Source organism: Gopherus evgoodei, chromosome 3, assembly GCF_007399415.2.
Source record: "Gopherus evgoodei ecotype Sinaloan lineage chromosome 3, rGopEvg1_v1.p, whole genome shotgun sequence".
NCBI classification, from domain to species: domain Eukaryota; kingdom Metazoa; phylum Chordata; order Testudines; family Testudinidae; genus Gopherus; species Gopherus evgoodei.
Window position 1 is genome coordinate 212,491,700 of NC_044324.1, and position 6,000 is coordinate 212,497,699.

The following is a 6,000-nucleotide window of genomic DNA, read 5'->3' on the forward strand; positions in this document are numbered from 1 at the left end:
CCTTATAACCTTGATAGCTTATTCTCCTTCCCAATATGGGATAGCTGTGGCTGCGTAAAGCATCTTTATAGCAATGTAACTGCATTCACACTAGGAAGTTCTACTATTTTAACTATACGACAGTAGTTAGGCTTCCAGCTAGCAGTCTCCTGAAGTCCCCTAATTATATATTAGTAACCTGCTGAAGTTCTCTGTTTCTGCATAACATAGGCAACAGTAGTGCAAGTTACCCCACAAGTGACCTACCAATAAGCCTCAGCCAGATACAGGTGGGACCACTAGAGGGCACTACGGTATCCTTGCTCATTCAGTCTTGGAATTCTTGGGTGAATCGGTCTACATGGGACCAATTACGATTGTGCTTTTTGTGATGGGGATGCCTGTCTATGAGCAACTCAACTGGCACCATTGACCAGTCATCAGATAGTTAATGACATTTCCCCACTAATGTCTTGGGCAGGATTTGAAATGGTGACCGACAGGTAAAAGGTTGTGGACTCAGACTCAGGGCTGGTCCACACTATGGGGGGGGGGAAATCGATCTTAGATACGCAACTTCACCTACGTGAATAACGTAGCTGAAGTCGAATATCTAAGATCGGATTACTCACCCGTCCACACCGCGCGGGATCGATGTTCGCGGCTCTCCCTGTCGATTCCGGAACTCCGTTGGGGTTGATGGAGTTCCAGAATCGATATAAGCGCGCTCGGGGATCGATATATCGCGTCTAGATTAGACGCGATATATCGATCCCAGAGCAATCGATTTTAACCTGCCGATACGGCGGGTAGTCTGGACGTAGCCTCATTCTAGCATCCCCATGCAAAATGTTTCTTTACAGGAGTGCCAAAGCACTTTATCTCTTTTTTTTCCTTATAAGACTAACGGGTAATTTAGCAATTGCTTGCTTTTTTTAACGTTAAACTTTCTTTTTATACTGTAACAATCAACAGCATAGACTCTAGAACAAACATAGAACAAGCTAGGGCAAAGTAGGTAATAATACCAGTGCAATGCAAGGGGAGTAGTATGTATATGTGGCTGGAAGGATAGTCTTGGAGTCAAAGCACAAGATTTGAGAGTTATATGTTATCTATTCTCTGTTAGAGACTCTTGTGGGACATGGGGCAAGTCTAACAACCTCAAGTTCCTTATTCACAAAACAGCTACTTCAGAGGGACATTGCAAAGCTTGATTCACAAATGTTTGTAAAGGGCTGTGAAGGGTAAACTACTGCAAAAGAGAGACACTAGATTTTGTGCATTTTAATTTGTGGAAAATTAGCCTAAGACATAGTACAACTATTCCGAAAAGGAAAGATTCTAGTTCTTTAGAACCTTTATTTGTCTCATAACTGTTTTCCTGTGAAACAGTTGACACGATACTTGCTGATAGTTTTGTTCTCTTGTTTCCCTGAAGTTGACTTGAAATCCCTGGAAGCAATTTACAAGCTACTCTTGTTCCATGCCAAAAGAGAGGAGAATGGAAAAAGTTTGCTTGTTGCTGTGTGGTAAGAGTAAAAACAACACATTGGATCCAGTCCTATTCTGGCTGAAGACGAGATGTTTTCCGTGGCATTGAGTGTGTGAAGGATCTGGCCCATTGTTTGTACGCAAGTTGTTTTTTACAGCTCATAGAAAAAGAGAAATCTGAGTGCTAATGCCATTTGCAGGTTGCTGTGTTTGAGTTGCCATGTCAGTCTATAACACATCTTATTTCTATTAATGGGAAACATTAGTAAAGCAATCATTACACACACGCGCACACGCACACACACACACACACACAGTAAAGAGTTCTCATTTGAAACACTGGGTTAGTCCAGGGCCTCCTTTTTTCCAATATACGATGAAGACCCACACATCTGAATTTCTTCCATTATCTCCCAGTCCAAGCCATTCTTTTTTCATCATATACAGTTTCAAAAGAAAAGCGTTCAAGAATCTGAGATCAAAAGAGGTTTGTATCTATAAAAACCTCCCCTCTTCACTGAATAACACAGAGCATTGGGAGCCGTGCTGTATTTATTCCAACACCGCTGTGGATTTGTCAAATCACGTTCTCCCTTTGTGATATACCTGAGGGTGACCATTAGCATCTTCCTGAGGGTGGAATGTTACGAAGGGTTCCAAGGCTCATGGGTCTCGGAAGAGGAGGGTGGAGAAAGGTGTGTGTCCTTGTGCAGATTGTATGTTTCGAACAGACCTGTTCTTAAGTTGACACAGTGATCAATAAAAAGCATCATAGTTTGATCTGTTTGGCTTCCTGTGTAGGGTGTCTCAGTAGATGAAGATCAGCTCTTCTTCTCTTAGCTGTGCTTTCTTGATGCTGAACTGCTAATTTTTTTTTAATTCTTAAAAATTTTTAATTTTTTTTTTTTTTTGCTCCTATTTACTTGTGCAGGACGAGGAAGTGGCAATCACTTCCAGCCAGGTGCTCTAAAGGAAGTCTCTGTGATAGGTCACACTTGTGAAGTGGGAGCTGCCAGCCACGCTAAGCCATGTGCTGATTCCTTCAAATCTTGTAAGTGAAGCAGCACTGAACTCTGTGACCGGTTGGGTGTGAAACCTCCGAAGGCAGCAAGGTGCTGGAGGACGTGGTGTTGGCAGATTGGTAGGTGGCAGCTGAGTTAGCGCTAAAGCAATGCCCAAGTGTGGTGGAGAGGATGCTGTCCTGAGTGAGACATAAAGCCAAAGTCCCAGCTACTTGCTGTGGCACTCCTTTGGCTTTGTACTAGACTTTGAATTAAAATTGCCCACAGTTGTTGCAGCTCCCCTGGAAGTAGCAGCAATGGGAGTGCGGGTGTACACAAAGTGGCAGCAGCTGTTGGCATTTTTTAGGCGTTAGACAACATGGTGGTTAAAATGCTGATAGTTGGCCCACACTGGCAGTCTCGTAAATGGTCCAACAATGCCAATACCTGTGCCCCTGTCTACTCTGAAGTCCCTCTTAAAGACCCACATCTACCATGCTGTGGCTGGGATCAATTGATCCGTATGTAAGTTGCCTATTGTTGTTCCCCTTCCCTGACCTCTGTCACTAGACTGTGAGCTCCTGGGGATAGGAATTGTCATGAAGTGTTTGGAACGTACTTATCATTTATTAGTAATGGTGGGAATTTTTAAGGAAGATAGTCCACTGGAAGTGCAGGTGTAGTAGGAGCAGTGGCATTGTACAAAGGTCCCATTTTAACAGAGGCTGTATTCTCATTCTTCAGTTCCTCCCACAGGTTGTATTGGATGTGGTATTCACTGAGCTCTCCATTCATAGATTTTAAGGCCAGAAGGGACCATGTTGATCATCGAGTCTGACCTCCTGTGTAACACGTATCAAAGAACCTCACCCAGGAATTTCTGTATTGCGCCTATAAGTTTGGTTTGAGCGATAGCCCATTTTTTAAAAAAGACTTTCGGTCTTGAGTTAGACTACAAGAGACGGAGATGAGTTTTTCCAATGAATTACACTTACTGTCCAACACTGGCACTTAATTTCCTCTTCAATTTGTTTAGCTTCAGCTCCCATCCATTGGATCTGGTGCTAAAGCATTTAACACACTATCCTTCCTGTCTCTCTGTCCCCAGTTTGCTGTTTCCCATGGCCAGATGAGGCAAGCATGATGCTGTTTTTAGTTAGGCTGGAGAAAGGGAGTCACCCAAGTGTCCATGTAGTTACAGGTGTATATTGCTAGCTGGTTCATCCAACTCAGTTACAACACGAACGAGTTGTGGTCACGCAGCAGCTTTCTTTACAACACATGGGCCCAATGAGCATATACATCCACAGCCCCTACATGGCCTATCTGTGCATTCGTAACTCGCCCATGGAGGCTCAGGAGGGATATAGCACTTACAGAGCACAGGCGTAAGACAGCGTCTGCAGCATGTGGGGCAGTGCTCTCCAGGATGTCCTGTCTCATGTTGAGGTGCTGGGAGGAAGGACGCCTGACTGGCCAAACCTGTTACACAGGCACAGTTAAGGGAGTCCCATGCACCAATTAAAATACGTGTTCACCACCAATGTTAACCACTAACAAATATACAGTAGTTAAGAGCTGTGATGCAAACAAGGATTAAAACACCATTTTGGTTTCTTTGTGTCAAAAAGTTGAGATGCCTTTTGTTCCCTGTTTGCCTGTTGGCTGCCCCTTTCCGTAGGCTCGTCCCTTGTTGCATAACTAACCAGCTGCGAAAGAAACGCATGGTCAGACCATGTTAGAATCAGGCCTTCTTGCCTAGGAGGCCTGGCGGTGATGGGGGATCCATATCAAAACCTTATGAAGGAGACTTCCTTAGCCTAGCTGTGATACAGACAGCAATGCCTTCCCTAAGTGCACCTTCCTCGGTACCTGCCTGGTTCCTACTGACTTCCTTCCCTGTAAGATGGCTCTGTTACAGGATACCTGTCCAGGGCTGATCCTTTAAATTTGGGCAAGCCCTAAAGTGGCCATTTTTGACATGAGCTACCATCTCCACATCCTTCGACTTAGTGAGTTGTCTTTAGGGTGACCAGACAGCAAGCGTGAAAAATCAGGACAGGGAGTGGGGGGGTAATAGGAACCTATATATGAAAAAGACCCAAAAATCAGGACTGTCCCTATAAAATAGGGACATCTGGTCACCCTGGTTATCTTAACTCCTGTTACTTTTTCTCCTTTCTGATTCCTGAGCTGATTCTCACATAGGTTTTCATCATGGTTACAGTATGGTTGCCTAGCATAGTTGTGAGTGTGTGCTGTGATCCCACAGGTAGGAGAGTGATAGCTGTGCTTCACAATGCCTATTTTTGTAGTGTGGCTGGAGGGGCCTTACTGGGAGCCATTCTGTCTAGCTATATGCGCCTGAAGGAGAGAGCAGAAAGGGAGAAAATGGAAGATATGAGTGTGGCGTGTATTAGCCCTTTGGAAGCTAGGACTTGATTCCATTTTAAGAACATTTCCCAAAGAAAAAAGCCTGGTACCTGTGCTTAGATGAATGAAGGCCCAGCAAACACACAGTGGGAACATTCATTGCTGCTTAATGCAGCAGGCTTATGATGTTATCAGAACGTGTGAAATGTCCCCTGTCATTCCCCTGAAGTGTCTCAGTGTAGTGCAGCAGCTGGAATGTCTTCACGTGGGAAGGGAAGAGACTTTGTGCTAAGCCTCTTGTGACAGGTGCCATCACGGGGTAACAGGAGTCATGACACCCATTAGTTAACTGAGAGGCGAATTCTGCCTTTTCTCCCTTTGACTTGAAGGCTGTGGTGTGAGAGTGGAATTTGGAGTCCCACTGAATCTGTTACCGAGGCAGCTGTCAGAAGCACTGGAGAGGGGCAGCCCTGTCCTACAATGACAGAAGCTGGGCTGCCTGCTCTAGTGCCCTGCTGCTTTCAGGGAGCAGGCTGAGGGAACACCATCTCACCCAGCATAGGGGACTCCCAGGAGCGCCCCTCTCTGAAACAGGACCAAGCCCTAACATACCCAGCTGTCTGTCTGTAGCTATAGGCCCATATTTGGCAGTTACTGTTTCGCAAGACAGAACACAGGCCACAATGTTTGAATTGTATATTCTGTAGCAGGGGCTAATTTTGCATCAGGCGTTTATCTATGATCTGAAATATCCGTTGTCACAGGTACTGACGAAGTCCTTACAGTTCTGCCTGCCTATCCAAGGCAAGAAGACTAGACTTACTGTTTACCAGCATGCTTCCTGAAGAGACAGAGAGGCTTTTGTGTCTCAAGTGCAAAGAGGCTGGACTCCTCTCACCCAAAATGGGGCAGAAGGCAACAGCTGGGACAGTGGAGGAGGCACAATAGCTCTGGAATGAGGTAAGGGGCACTCACTGGGTCTAGGCTGTATAGAATCTGGTTTTCTAATGCAGCTTTACCAACATCCACCCGCAGTTTGAGTTGTGTGTTTTCTAGGTGTATGTAGGGGAGCTGGAACGCTGTCCTTCCTTGGACCTAGTTACTTTGCAAGGTTCAAAACCCCCAAAGAGTACATCACGGCATTTCAGACCAG